Raw genomic sequence first — 15,938 nt, forward strand, 5'->3', positions numbered from 1 at the left:
TAATAGAGATCTCTTTATATTGTTACATTGTGGCAGGGGTGGTTGAATAGTGGCTGAGTCAGGTTGCCCTTGGAACTAGTTTTTTTTTTTTTTTTTTTTTAAGTTCCTTATTCTCCTGGGGCTTGGGGGGTGTAAGCCTGAAGGGTTAGGGTCTTTCACCACTACTCCAGATATATATGGTTCTTTATGGATTCTATTCATTATGAGTAACTGGCTTCATCATTTATGTTTGTGAATATCTCAGTGGGAAAAGTGACTGCTTACATTCTTTTTAGTATTCAATAAGGATTACATTGATCCTGTCTTAGACATGTAATTTGGTATCTGATCCTGCTGTGGAGATTCTGCAAAGATTGTGTTTTCATGCTATCCGTGTTTGCTGGAAGAACAACCACCTACAGATACTAAGCCTGAAAAATCCCACTTCCTTTTATTTTTTAGTTTTAATTATTTTGAGGTAGACTCTTACCACATAGGTCATGCCGTGCTCAATTTGCTTATCTGCCACTTGGAATTACCAGCATGTGTCACTTTTATATGCTGTATTAGTCAGGGTTCTCTAGAGAAACAGAACTTATAGAATGAATCTCTCTATATATATAAAGACTGGAGATTTATTAGAATGACTTAACAGGTTATGGTCTAGCTAATCCAATAATGGCTGGCTAGAAACAGAAAGTTCAAGAACCCAGTTGTCTCAGCTGGTCTTCAGTATATGCTGTTATTCCTAAGTAGGCTCTAATACCAATGAAAGTAACAGACTTGTTAGCAAGGCAAGGGCAAGCAGGCAAAGAGCAAAAACTTCCTTTTTTTCATGTCCTTAGATAGGCTTCCAGCAGAAGGGGTGGCCCAGACTAGAGTTAGATTTTCCCAGCTCAAAAGATCTGGATTAAAGGTACGTCTTCCCACATCAAAGATCCAGATTAGAAGTGGATCTTCTCACTTCAAATTAAGCAAAATCCCTCAGAAGTGTACCTTCCATCTTGGGGTTTTAGTTAATTCCAAATGTAGTCAAGTTGACTGTCTCTGTTAGAGTTTCTATTGCTATGATGAAACACCATGACCAAAAATCAAGTTGGGAAGGAAAGGGTTTATTAGTTTTATACTTCAGCATTGCTGAAGGAAGTCAGAGCAGGAACAAAAATGGCAGGATCTGATGCAGAGGCCATGGATGGGAGTTGCCGACTGGCTTGCTTCCCATGGCTTGCTCAACCCACCTTCTTATAGAACCCAGGACCACAACTCAGGGATGGCACCACCCATCATGGGCTGACCCCTCCTCCATTGGTTACTAAATGAAAAAGTATCTTATAGCTGGATCTCAAGGAGGCATTTCCTCAGCTGAGGCTCCTTCCTCTGATGACTCTAGCTTGTGTCAACAAAGTCACCCAATACAACCACCAAGAGTAGCCATCACATAAGGCCGTAATAGCTTGAATAAAAATGGCCCCTATAGGCCCATAGGGAGTGGAACTATTAGGAGGTGTGCCTTGTTGGAGGAAGTGTGTCCCTGGCTTTGAGGTTTCAGAAGCTTGAGTCAGACCTAGTGGCTCACTGGATCTTCCAGCTGTCTGCCGGTGTGGATGGAGAACTCTCAGCTACCACTCCAGCACCATGTCTTCCTGTATAACACCATGCATCCTCCCATGCTTCCTGACTTGAAAATGGACGAAACCTCTGAACTGTAAGACAGGCCCAATTAAATGCTTTCCTTTATAAGAGTTGTGGTGCATCTGACAGAGGACTGATCTCCAAAGTATACAAAGAACTCAAGAAACTAGACATCAAAATACTGAACAATCCAATTAAAAAATAGGCTAAAGAGCTAAACAGAGAATTCTCAAAAGAAGAATCTCAAATGGCTGAAAGACATTTAAGGAAATGCTCAACATCCTTAGTCATCAGAGAAATGCAAATCAAAATGACTCTGAGATACCATCTCACACCTGTCAGAATGGCTATGATCAAAAACACATCCTCTCCAACATATAGTATTGGAGAGGATGCAGAGCAAGGGGAACACTCCTCCACTGTTGGTGGGAGTGCAAACTTGTACAACCACTGTGGAAATCAGTATGGCAGTTTGTCAGAAAATTGGGAATCAATCTACCTCAAGACCCAGCCATATTACTCTTGGGCATATACCCAAGGAATCCTCAATCATACCACAAAGATACATGCTCAACTATGTTCATAGCAGCATTATTCATAATAGCCAGAACCTGGAAACAACCTAGTCAACTGAAGAATGGATTAAGAAAATGTGGTACATATACACAATGGAGTACTACTCAGCAGAGAAAAACAATGACAGCATGAAATTTGCAGGCAAATGGATGGAACTAGAAAATATCATCCTGAGTGAGGTAACCCAGACCCAGAAGGACAAACATGGTATGTACTCACTTATAAGTGGATACTAGATATAAAACAAAGAACAATCAGACTGCAAACCATAGATCCAGTTAGGCTACATAACAGGGGGGACCCTAGGATGACTATGAGTTCGAGGCCAGCCTGGTCTACAGAGTGAGTTCCAGGAAAGGTGCAAAGCTACACAGAGAAACCCTGTCTCCAAAAACCAAAAACCAAAAAAAAAAAAAAAAAAAAAAAAAATGTCCACTGTAAATCAAACAGTGAAGGGGAATTTGAATAGGAATCTCACTTACACAACTTAAGTAAAACGTGGCTCTCTGGACCAGATGGAGATAGGTTTCTTTTGTATCCCAGAATCTAATCAATATTTATATGCATAATTCAGCTATTATTTGGCTTAAAAGGGCTTATTGGGAAATGTTATCATTTTTACTATTTTCTACAGAGAAAATATTTTCCAGTTCCAAATATCCCTGGACTTTTGAATTATAACCTGTTTTTTTGTTAAAAAAAAAAAAAACACAAAAAAAACAAAAAGAGTTGTAGTGGTCATGGTGCCTCATGGTGCCTCTAACTAAGACTCTAATAAGCCTTTTATTTTTTATTACACATTTATATTTAATTTTATTTTGGCACATAGTCTCTGTGGTGGTTTGAATGAGAATGGCCCTGTAAGCTCACATGTTTGAATGTTTGTGCCTCAGTTAGTGGAAGCATTTAGGAAGGATCAAGAGGCATGGCCTTATTGGATGGCTTTGAGGTTTCAAAAGACTTACCCCATCCCCAGTGTTTTCTCTGCTTCCTGCTTTCAGATCAAGATGTGAGCTCTCAGCTTTCAAGGAGCCTAACCCTCTGTGATGGCTATTCTTGGTTGATAACTTGACTATATCTGAAATTAATAAAGACCCCCAAATAGGGCATACCTGTGAGGAATTTTTGCTTAATTTGAAGTGAGAAGATCCACTTCTAATCTGGATCTTTGAGGTGGGACCTTTAATTCAGGTCTTTTGAGATGAGAAAACCCACCTCTAATCTGAACCATACGTTATGCTGGCAGCCTATATAAGGACATAGAAGGAGGAAGTGTTTGCTCTTTACCTGCTTGCTCTCACCTTGCTAGCAAGTCCATTCTTTCATGGGCATTAGAGCCTACTTAGGAATTCCAGCATATACTGAACACCAGCTGAAACTACTGGGTTTTTGGGCTTTCTATTCTGAGCCAGCCATTATTGAATTAGCTAGACCACAGCCTGTTAAGTCATTCTAATGTTGTGTGATATTTTGATTGTGTTCTGACAAATAAAGTTTGCTTCCAGTCAGAGGGTGGAACTAGCCACTAGCTGACCATAGAGGTTTAGAGGAGTATAGACAGAGAGGAGACAAGAAGTGGTAAGGCAGGCTGAGAGAGGATCTTGGTCCTTTTGGATGGAGGAATGGTAGGGGGTAGGAAGCACCTGGTGGCTGTGGTGGCTGCTCCTGTTTCTCTGCTTTTTCAGGTTCTTACCCCAATATTTGACTCCCAATTTTTTATTGTTAAAGATTAATTAGATTAACACTTCATTTTAATAAACTCCCTTTCTCTCTCTCTCTCTCTCTCTCTCTCTCTCTCTCTCTCTCTCTCTCTCTCTCTCTCTCTGTGTGTGTGTGTGTGTGTGTGTGTGTGTGTGTATTTCATTCGGTAATTTCTGTTACTATAGAGAACCCTGGCTAATATCTCCTCTGAAATGAAAACCCATTATAACACTTCTATAAGTTACCTTGGTCATGGTATTTTGCAACAGTAGCTAAGATAGTCTTATGCTTCTTAGGCTGGCTTTGAACTTGCTATAAAACTGAAGAGGGCTTTAACTTCTTGTGGTGGTTTGAATAGGAATGGCCCCCATAGACTCATGTGTTTGAATGCTTGGCCCATAGGCAGTGGCACTATTAGGAGGTGTGTCCTTGTTGGAGGAAGTGTGTCACTGTGGGGGCAGGCTTTGAGGTCTCATATGCTTAAGCTACGCCTAGTATGGCACACAGTCTCTTCTGCTGCCTGTGGATCAAGATGTAGAACTCTCAGCTCCTTCTCCAGCACCGTGTGTACATGCACACTGCCATGCTTCTACCACAAAGATAACGAACTAAACCTCTGAAACTGTAAGCCAGCCCCAATGTTTTTCTGTATAAGAGTTGCCATGGTCACAGTGCATCTTACAGCAACAGAAACCCTAAGACAGCCAGACACAGATAACTCTAGGCTTCTAAGACAGGTGCATACACGCACCCTCCTCAACCTCCTCTTTGGTGCTCTGTTCAGTGTCTGCTTGTTACAAGGAGTCCCTGGACTACAGGGGCAGCTAGTGACTCACCCTTTGGGAACATGGTCCTAGAAGCTCTGGGCTACTTAGCTCAATGAGAGTGGGTCATAAGGGGCTCTGTCTGAATTCAATGGTAAAGTCCTCCTGTGGCTCCATAGGCTGATATGGTTCCTATTGGTGTAGCCCTAGGGTGGGCAGTCAGAGAATGACGGGACTCAGGGAGGGTACCTGGAAGACTCCATATGTCTGAGGGATAAGGGCTTGTGGTGTGATGGGAATGGCTTCCTCCACCTGGAAAATTCATACCTAACAATGACTCTGGTGCCCAAACGTGCCTCTGCTTTCTCTTCTGCCAACTTCAGGTCCCCTGTGTGACCTGTGCCCTCTGAACTTTTCTACACTCCGTTGTTCCATGTATACTCTGTTTCATGTCCTATTTAAACCTCTGTGCACTGCAGGGATACTGACTGCCCAGTACTTCATGCCTGCTAGATGCTGCGCCTTTACCTTGGTAGAGCAAGGAGTTACAGCAGCAAAATCCCACCAGGTGTGTGCTCTGCCAGCACAGCCCCAGCCCCACTACTGACCACTGTCCACTTGACCATCCAAGTCACCCTTTGGGAACCAAAGCCAAGTTCTTCCAATGTTTCCATGCCAAACCCGAAACCTGTTACAGACTAGACTGTCCCTCTCACCATCTGGCAAGAGCCACCCCAATCATCCATGCTCCTCACATATCTCAATTTCAAAACCTACCTAGACACCCCAGGAAAGACTATTCTGATGTAATGGAAGCCTCTCAAATTGTATTCTCTCCAACACAACCAGACCCTCCTTTCAGATAATAGTTGTTCCCTAGTTAACCTTATAAAGCCAATCTGAATTTCTCTGGTACCTCTCAAAACTCAAACGGACTCCAGATAAGTTTTCCTGCCTACTTCCTAGTTCTAAAGGTGGGATCTCTCTCCTTTCCCTGGTCTTGGGATTCCTCTTTTCAACTACCAGGACCCTAGGCCTAGAAGTTTCAAATGTACATCCAAGATAAAACCTAACTCCTAAACTTTACCTCTGTCTCTAGTCTATCTCTTCGAACAGATTTCAAATCAGCTACAGGTTGCTCTAGCAACTCCAGCAACAGCTCCAATTGTTTCCTTGGAATCCACATCCTAGACAGTTCCAACACGGCTAGCCCCAGACAGTCCAGCCTCACAGACTGTTCCAACTCAGCCTACACTTCCGTATGGTATAACAAGTGAAACAGCCTGCTCTTCCTGGCCTTAGCCAACAACCCAGCTTCCTTGGATCCCGTAATAATGATGCCCCAATGTCAGCATGAAGCAGCCAGAGAGAACAACACCCACTTACCCAACATCCAGTGACCCAATAATAAAACAGAAAGGTGGGAATGGAGAGCCTCTGGCAGGCTCAAGAATGGAAAACATGGCTCTGGCAGCCTTCTTCTTCCCCTATTCCCTCTGCCTTCCTAAAAACCAGTACATTACATTCCTAAAGCTAGCCACCAGGGTCTATACCCTTATTTGGCCGCTTCTTCCTCCTGAGGTTGACTACCAAGGTCCAGCTATCAAAGTTTTGAAGTCCAGCAATCTAAAGTCCCCTTTTGGCCACCTTAATTAACTTGTCGAATCAAAACAAACCAACTCATCCTAACATGAAATCTTCCTTTTCCTTTATAAAGTGCCATTTGCCTATGGGCCACATCTGCCTCTTTTCTATCCAGAGGAACTCCTTTGTCCTCCAGGAGCAAATTTCCTTTCCCCTTCTCCCTTTTTCTTTTCCCCTTCTCCCTCATCATCTATCTCCTCTCTTTGTCTTGTGGAGAGCCCCAAAACAGCTTGACCACACAGCAGCCATGACAGGCTTAGGGGCCTAGACACAGCTTCTGTGACAGGCTTACTGGCAGGCAACATCCAGACCCAGGAAAAGCTATAAGCTGATACCACCCAGGGATCCACCCAGGGGTGAGGACCTGACCTCCCAAACATTCCATCCATTAGACAAGGTGGCCAGATGTCCTGGAGTCTAGCACACATCTATTTTTTGTTTTACAGATACCCCTAGACAATTGTCAGCCAATCAGGTCCTGGACCCTGGAAATCCCTTCACCCCAACCTCTGCTATGATAAAAACCCCACCCTACCTGGGCTCGGGGTTCTGGGCTCTCACCGCTGTGTCGGACAGACAAAGGGACCAAGCTCTGGAGCTTGAAATAAAGGCTCTTTGCTTTTATATGTGGGATTCGGTCTCTATGGTGGTCTTTTGGGGTTCCCCAAGATCTGGGCATAACAGTCTCTTATTCCCTGCCCTTTGTCCCTCTGGGGCAAATAAATCTTTGTGCTGAGAACTTGGTCTTGGGGTGTCATGAGTGGATACTGGCCATTTCAATCATCATTACCCCATTAAACTCTTCATACTCTTGAAAAAGCACAATTAAAAAGATACTATTTTCAGCCGGGCGGTGGTGGCGCACGCCTTTAATCCCAGCACTTGGGAGGCAGAGCCAGGCGGATCTCTGTGAGTTCGAGGCCAGCCTGGTCTACCAAGTGAGTTCCAGGAAAGGCGCAAAGCTACACAGAGAAACCCTGTCTCGAAAAACCAAAAAAAAAAAAAAAAAAAAATACTATTTTCCAATATGTCTTCTAATTTGTCTTCATTCAATACAAGGGGAATGTATTTATAAACTAAACCATTAGTCTGCCCAAGTGCAACACAGATATATTCCCTTGTTTATTTCCGAGAGAACTATATATTTACCATGGTCTACAGAAGTGACTGATAACAGAAGCAAAATGTCCTTCCTTAAGAGCCTTTCTTTAAGGAATTAACAGCTGGGTTTTGTGCTTAAAAACAAACTTTTTTATATTATGCAAAAAATTGGATTTAATATAGAAAACCATTTGAGAGAATTTAATGAAAAAAATATATATAGAATAGCAAATCTATTTATATTAATTACTGTAGCCCTCATAACAATTTTCCCAATCCTGATCTTTATGACTTTCATAAAAGCAAAACTATGTAGTATTGGATATCTTCTCAATGAATGAGGAAACATTGACTATACAGTTGTGGACTACACAGGTGAAAATGTTTTTGATGGTCTTTTTTTTTTCTTCTTCAAATTTCATTCTTTTGTGTCCCCTCCCCTTTCCATAACCCAGAGCCTTGTGCTTGCTAGGCAAATGCTCTGCCACTGAACTAAATCTTCAGCACTTCAAATTTGGTTTTTAAATTGCTTGTGTGGTATTTAGAGTACGTTCTAATTAAAACGGCACAAGGAGAAAGAACAGGAAATCTTTTTATTCCCGTTCCCCACCTACTTAGGCCTCTTGAAACAAATGAGGTTATAAACTACTGATATCCCTTGTTATAATGCCCCCCCCCCAACATTAAAGGATTTGATGACAGCATGGCCCTTATTAAAAATTATTATTATTTCAAGCTACAGTAGGACCAGTAGGGCATGTTCGGATCCTGCAATCTTTGCATCAAACCGCATTTAAAACAAACAGCAGTGGTTTAGGCGCTGTTAAAGTCGATGCCTCAAAAGGTCATTTAAATCTAAGTAGTTGGTTATAGGATTTAGACTAGGGGGAGAAAAGGTATAAGAGCCTTAGGGGAGGAGAGTTTCATTCCCCAGAAGGTGACAAGGTTTCTGAAAGGCTGTTTTGAGGACTGAATCACATGGTTTGGACTTTTGCTAGTCAAGCAGTGTGCTGCTGATCAGAGTGGCTCCCTGCCAGGCCTCAGGGGTTCCAGCCCAGACCTCAGGCGGCTCGCTCCAACCCGACCTGGATTCCAAAGCTAGGCGTCGCCGGCCGTTCTCCGCCCTCGTCGGCCTGCTAGCTGGAGGGGCCGCACGACATCTCATGGCTCCCCGGCCCGGGATGGGCGCAGGGAAGAGGTGCGGGCCATTCTGCTTGGGCCTCGGGCCCCACACGCCACTCCTTTGCCAACCGGCCCGGGGCAGTCCAGGGTGGTTTCTTCACCACACCCAAGGCTTCCGAAAGCCTCCCCTTCATCATCTTCCCTTCCCCAGTGGGGATGATGGATCACGCGGCTCAGAAAGACACTCAACAACTGGGCAGTTCTCCCAGCCTAGCCGGAGCAGGCGGCGCGACTCTGAGAGAGGGGCGGGGCCTTGACGGGCAACGCTAGGGTCCAATAGCGCCTCTCTATCTCCAAGTATGGACCAATGAGACGTGCGAGGCGGGACTTCCGCTCGCCCGCTGTTGTCCCTTCTCGGACTCGCTTGGGTAGGGGCTCAGCGGTGCGGATCTCAGTCATGAAGTCCGGGTAGCGACTTCTCCCGGGTGCCCGCGAGCCTGGGTTCCGGGGCCGGACTTCAGGTAAGAGCCTGTGTGGCTTGGCAGCGGTGGGCGGGGGTAGTCCTCGGGCCTGGCCGGGAGAACACACCCACTCCGGCCTGGGTGGGGTGGCCCGCGTTGAGGACTTGGATGGCCCCTCGGCTGAGTGCTGTGACAGTATAGGCCCGTGCAGGAGACCAGTCCACAGCACCCCATCCTGGGTGCGCGGAGGTGAGAAGTTGTCGGGCTATGGATTTTGTTTCCCACGTTGCCTCCCGGAGGTGCCTGTGGCCTGGAAAGGTACTTGGAAGACTTCCTTTGGTCCAGCAATTGCCCCTTAAGTCTTAGGTGAAAATCCGCGGGGAGCTGTTTGATCTTTGGAAAAAAATAAAGAAAAAAGGAAAAAAAAAAAAAAAGAAGAAGAAGAAAAAAATGCGATCGCTCGCTTCCTTCCTTTCTCACCGCCTCCCCCTTCCTTCCCTAAAAGCTCAGCTTCAGGCATCTACGTGACCTTGTTAGGGCTACACACCACCTTTTTTTTTTTCCTCGCAATCTCGAAGTCCGAACTTGGGCAAGGACGCTTATGAATTGATCTGTCCCTAAGAGGAAAACAACTTTGGTAGCCTGTGCTGCATGTTCTCTGCTTGCCTTTGGTAAATTGCTCTGCTTTTTGTCTTAATCTGGCAGTAGTTAATTTCCATAACTCCCGTTTTATCCTCAGTTTCAGCACCGTGGGCAGCTGCTATGGGCTGATGTCCGCCCCAAAGCTGCCTGGGAGTTACTGTTCGCTGCCAGTGATGCAGCAGTTAGAGTGGAAACTGCATTCCTTTAGGCAGTGACTTGTCAGAAAGACAGCTGCACTTTCTGATAAAGCACAGTAAAGTGGTCGTGCCTTCAAAAAGCCAGTAGAAACAGGTCATTTAAAGATTTAGGGAAGAGCGTATGGGAGTTCAATCAGTCATAGGGTCATGATTTATTTATTTGAGACAGGATCCCTCTGGTTAGCACAGACTGACCTCAAACTTGCCATTCTTCTGCCTCAGCCTACTGAGTACTGGAATTACTGGGCCATCAAGCCTTGTTTAAAGACAGTTTTTAATGGGTCAAAAAGATAACTCCATTTCAGAGGAACACAGCTGGGCTTGAGTTGAGTGTGCAGGGGCACAGGGATTCATTAATTGATTTTTTTTTTAATTTATGGAGAAAGTCAAAACCAGATTTTGTTTTTGTTTTTTAAAATATGTGTCAAGAGGAAGTTGTAAAATGTATTGTGGTAGATTTCAGGAAAGAGTTCAGTCTTTCAAAAGACTGGAGTTGCAAATTTGGGACTCAGACTAGACTTAACACCAATAAATACAGAAAGGAAGGGCTGGCGAGATGTTTCAGTGAGTAGTAGAGCTTGCTGGGTAAACCCACTGACCTGAATTAGATCTCCAGAACCCACATAGATGTGGAAGGGGAGGAGAACTGACTCCACAAAGTTGACCTCTGCCCTCCACATGAACCCTACCTATAGTGTGTGCCTTTTCCTCCCAAGTCATATACATACAATAAGCAAAAGTGAAAACAACGGGGAAAGTTGTGAAGATTAAGAGAAATAAGACACGTCTGTTATGCAGCTAAGCGTCATTGAGTTGGTTGTTTAGAGTCCCAGTTGTGTTTGTGTAAGGAATGACAATTGTCTTAACGTGCATGTGCTTTTCTCAGCCTTACCTGAAGTCAGCATGTCTTGATGTGCAGTGTAAATCATGTGTGCAAAAACTGTGCTTAGGGAAGTCGACTACGGAAGGGTTTGGGGTTAACTTTTCATTTATCCTTGTTATTTCTTTAAGGATTTTGCAGGACCCTTAATGCTAGCATGCTGCTTACTTCCTTTGCTGTTTCTACACCTGAGACTAACAGGTTCTATATCAGCTTCCAGGCACCAATTTCAGCAAAGAGAGGGTAGAGCAGGGGTTCGGTTCTAAGGGTAGGTTTATAGTGATAAGCAAGACTCTTTATGTTTTGTAGCTTTTATTATGAATAGCGATGAACTGGCTTGATGAAATATTATGGTATACATATGTTAGCATTAACTAAAAATAGTTGGATTTTAAAATAAAAATGACTTTGGACATTTAAAAATGAGGAATTAATAATGTATAGCTGAAAGCGAATGAGTAGGTCAAAATAGTGATTTACACTGTTGACTTGTTATTACTGTGTGGTGCTGGTACGGTGGTTTCCTGAGACATAAAAAGAGGAAGGCAGTTAGTGAGCATTGTTAAGTTTCTCAGAAGAAGAAACAGGATTAGTAGACACGTGAGTTCATTTTAATAAAGTATGGTGATGAATGGTGGTTTTAAATTCATGTATTATGTGGCTAATTATTGAACACATATACAGCATAGAATTAAGCTTTTATGAAGATTTTGCATTGCACAGAGATTAAGTTGAGAAGAATGAAAGTATATGAAAACTAGTGTCAAAATTTATATGTCATAGTATACAAATAACAAAACATAATAGCTAGTGTTACTGGCTATGGGTCCAGTAGATTCACTTTGTAATATCACATACAACTCTCAGATTCATTAGTGTGGTAGCTAGTGCAATTATGACAGAATTGTTTTTTTTTTTGTGTGTGTGCACACATATAGTCATAGTGCACATGTGGAGGCTGAGGACTGCTTGTGGGAGTTGCTTTTCTCAGATGATGGGGGATCCAGGGATCAAATTCATGTCTTCATGATTAGAAGCAAACGTTTTTGCCCTCTGAACTGTCTTGCTGGCCCAAATATGCCTTTAACATTAAAAAAAAGTATTATTTTAGGTATTGGTGGGGATCTCACTATGTAGACTTGGCTGGCCTAGAACTTGCTATGTAGACTGGGCTGCCCTCAGACTCACAGAACTCTACCTCCCTCTGCCTCCCTAGTGCAGGAATTAAAGGCATGTGCCATCTTGTCTGGCTAAATTATTTTAACTCATATGTATATACTCTTTTCGTTTTTGTGTATGTGTGTTTGTGTGAGTGTATGCCACACACTTGTGGATGACCGTGGAGGCCAGAAGAAGGCGTTGGTTACCCTGAGGCTTGAGTTAAAGTGGCTGTGAGCCACCGGATGTAGGTGCCGGCCACCAAACTCAGGCCGTCTGGAAGAGCAGGAAGCACAGCTGAGCCATCTCCTCGGTGCCCAGTTCTATACACCTTCTTCCAGATGAGCAGCTAAGACATCAGCATGAGTTCCTGCATGGAGGAGAGTAGATTGATTTTGACACCCACTGTCTGAAGCCTGTCGCTTTGTGTCACGGGGTGGGTGGGACTAAGGAGGTGGCTTAGTGGATACAGAGCATTTGCTGCATAGCATAAAGACTTTAGTTTAGATCCCTAGCACCCATGGGAGAAGCCTGAGAGTGGTCCACACCTGTAACCCTAGCCTTGGGAGATGGTGGGAGACAGGAAGATGATTGGGGCTGGCTGGCCATCAGGCTAGCAAAAAACCAGAGTAAAAGACCCTGTCTCAAGGAAGTAAGTTGTAGAATTGTAGACTGGTAAAGGGCACCCAAAGTCCCTCTCTGGCCTTTTCAAGTATATGCACATGTGTATACATGCATATACTACATACATCATAATACCCCTCTCCCATAAAATACTATTGAGTATTTTGAGTTTTTATTTGCTGGTGACTTTGGGTAGTTTGCTCTTAATGCTCATAATGTTTGGGCACTGGGACAATTTATAAATCACTAGAGAAAATGTGTTTAGTGAATGAAAAACCTCAGTCTTGTTCTTACATTGAGGATGTGGCTATTTGCATAATTGTTAGTAAATAGAGGAGGGTGGGAGACAACAGACCTCATGAGGACATTATCAAAGCAAAAGTTTAGAGGAAGGAAAGTCAGAGAACATTTGCCAAGGTGTTATATTAAAGGAATGGGCTAATGAAGAGAAATGAGGAATGGTACAGATTGTGGAGACCCTCAAATGCCAGATTAAGAATTTGCATTTGATTTTTTTCTTTTTTCGAGACAGGGTTTCTCTGTGTAGCTTTGCACCTTTCCTGGAATTCACTTTGTAGATGAGGCTGGCCTCGAACTCACATAGATCCGCCTGCCTCTGCCTCCCAAGTACTGGGATTAAAGGCATGGGCCACCACCACCCGGCTGATTTTTTTTTTTTTTTTAAAAGACAGGGTTTCTCTGTGTAGCTTTGCGCCTTTCCTGGAGCTCACTTGGTAGCCCAGGCTGGCCTTGAACTCACAGAGATCCACCTGGCTCTGCCTCCCGAGTGCTGGGATTAAAGGCATGGGCCACCACCACCCGGCTGATTTTTAGTTGAGACAAATCCCTCTTTTATGAACATGAATTTGGGAACAGAAGTCCAGTGAAGAGGTGAGGTGCGAGTTCCATAGAGTTGAGATGAATGTGAAGATTGTAATGAAGGATGATAGGTTTGAAATGTTTTAAAGAACATTGGGAATTGACATGGCTTTGGGCAGATCTGGGGGGAATATTGATGCTGTTAATGTAAATAAAGGATATTATAAGGAACAAATTTTAGTGGACTGATATTAGGGAGAGACTGAACGATGGAGCAGATGTTCAGCATGTGAAAAGGTAAAATGGATACTGGAGACCCTGTGTTCCCCGAGCAGAGGAGGGAGGCTACACCATGAGGAAATTTGGGCACTGGAAATTGCTTAGGACTGAGAATTCCTCACTTAGTAAGAATGTACTGATTGTTTTTCCTATAGTATGTTTTATTAGTGTTCTGGGCAGCAGGAGGGGGAAGTAGTGGGCAGGGAAAAGTGTGTGAACATACAAGGCTCCCATTTCTTAAGAACAGTAAATTGGAGACTAGATATTCTCACACTAATATGGAAGATTTTTTTTTTTTTTTGGTTTTTTTCAAGACAGGGTTTCTCTGTGTAGCTTTGGAGCCTGTCCTGGATCTCACTTTGTAGACCAGGCTGGACTCGAACTCACAAAGCCTGGCTCTGCCTCCCAAGTGCTGGGATTAAAGGCGTGTGCCATCACTGCCTGGCGGCAGAAGATGTTTTGATTTTTTGTATTCTGCAAGGCATTTAAACATGTGCACAGCAACATTTCCATGTTGAGTCTTATTATCTCTTTGTTAATTAACTTGAATCGATTATTATGATGATATTTTATTTGTGTTGAAATGTGATTTTATTTGTATGTTAATAAATAAAGTTGCCTGGGGGTCAGAGCTAATAGCAAGCCATTTAGCAGAAGTCTGGCAGTGGTAGCACATGCCCTTAATCCAATCACATGGCAGGCAAAGTCTCTGTGTGTTTAAAGACACAGCCAGCATGGAGACACACGCTTTTAGTCCCAGTACCAACCACAGAGACCTGGAGGTCTGTATAGACAGGCTGTGACAGTTAGGTGGTTGGGTTTAGAACCAATGAGAAGGCAGAACAGAAAGGCAATAAAAAGAAGGGTCACACAGGAGAAGGTCTCTCACTCAAAGGAAGGACGGCAGTGACTGGTAAGCTAAAGGCTATTTGCTAGTGCTCTGACCTCTTGGGCTTTTCACTCTGTATTTGGCTCTGTGTTTCTTATTTAATAAGACTGTTTAGAATTACATCTACAGATTATTGCAAAACCCTTATTCAGAGATGGGGTGGGACTTTTCGGGACAACAAAGGGGGTGTACAAGTAGAGTGTGCTCTGTTTCTACCCACGTTTGCACTGAAAGAACTTCAAAGGGTAAGAAGGCTACATGGGATGGGGGCAGAATCAATAAAGATGAGTGAATGAATCCTATTGCCTTCGTTCTCTGGCTTCAGTTTTCCCACTCTGTGAAGTGATGATGACAATAGTGCTGATTTGGAGTTGTTTTGAAAATGAGTTGCTATATGGAAGGTGGTAGATGGCAATTGAGACGTTTGTGTTATCGTTACAATCCTAGCTAATGGGACCTGTGGTAAGAAAGAAGGGACGATGTCTCAAAGCCCTCTTTGACATCGGAAAGGGCTCAGGACAAAGTAGTAGAAGGGCCTATAGGTTTTTTTTTTTTTTTCTTAGCAGATTTTCTAGGGCTTGTGTGCAATTGCTTGATTTTGAATTATGCTGTGAACTTTGTCACTGGATTACATTTAGTTCTCTGGTGTCATGTTAGGCCTGAGTAACTGGCCAGTCAAACAACAATGTGTTTGTTGAGCATGGAGAGAGAGCGGAAGGTCTGTATCCATGTCACCTCAGTAGAAAACAGGACTTGAACTCTGCTGCATGCATTTCTTCCTTTTTTTAATCCAACATTCTTTCACCCAACAAATATTTATTCAGTACTTTCTTTGTCATGTACTGCTCTAGGTGCTCAGTGAGCATCACTTAACTGAAGGGATAGAAGCCCTGTCCTTCTGAAGCTTGTCTTTCTATGTGAGAAATGGGTACCTTTTTCTAATGGTAATTTTTTTTTTTTTTTGGTTTTTCGAGACAGGGTTTCTCTGTGTAGCTTTGCGCCTTTTCTGGAACTCACTCTGTAGCCCAGGCTGGCCTCGAAACTCAGAGATCCGCCTGCCTCTGCCTCCCAAGTGCTGGCGTTAAAGGTGTGCACCACCACCGCCTGGGATCAGGTCTCTCTTATGTCCATTCCTCCCACCACACCCCATACAGTGGCTTACCTTTTGAACAGTGCCAAGGGTTATACATATGTTGAATGTTAAATTGTTCTATCTCCAACTTTGCTTTTGTTATCTCCTCTTAGACAAAACGTTTAAAGTCAGAAAGCTCTTAATGCATGCAAATGTAAGTACATTAAATGTTTATGGTAGATAGGAAGAGGCTGTGCCAAGGCAGGGGCCAGGTTTTGAAGGAAATTTGTACTGCATTAAATGTGAAAGACTGTGCATTCACTAGGTGAACAAAGAGAAGGCTGCTGTGAATTGTATTTCTTGCTGATCTAGGAGACCAATGGAAATAAGGCTGTTGG

General features: G+C 43.5%; 1 protein-coding gene across 8 annotated transcripts in view; it reads left to right on the top strand.

Annotated features, from left to right (window-relative positions):
- Rnf13 (ring finger protein 13) overlaps window positions 1–15,938 on the top strand; it is a 165,275-nt gene that overhangs the window by 65,687 nt on the left and 83,650 nt on the right. The window contains exon 1 of one of the 8 annotated variants that reach the window (XM_006977541.4): window positions 8,882–9,040. The exons of 6 other annotated variants lie outside the window; for them this stretch is intronic. The gene's annotated coding sequence lies outside the window, so the exon portion shown is untranslated. Of the gene's footprint in view, window positions 1–8,881; window positions 9,041–15,938 lie in introns of those variants that run through there. One more of the 8 variants, XM_042279075.2, reaches the window with a different exon arrangement.

This window comes from Peromyscus maniculatus, chromosome 6, assembly GCF_049852395.1.
Source record: "Peromyscus maniculatus bairdii isolate BWxNUB_F1_BW_parent chromosome 6, HU_Pman_BW_mat_3.1, whole genome shotgun sequence".
NCBI classification, from domain to species: Eukaryota; Metazoa; Chordata; class Mammalia; order Rodentia; family Cricetidae; genus Peromyscus; species Peromyscus maniculatus.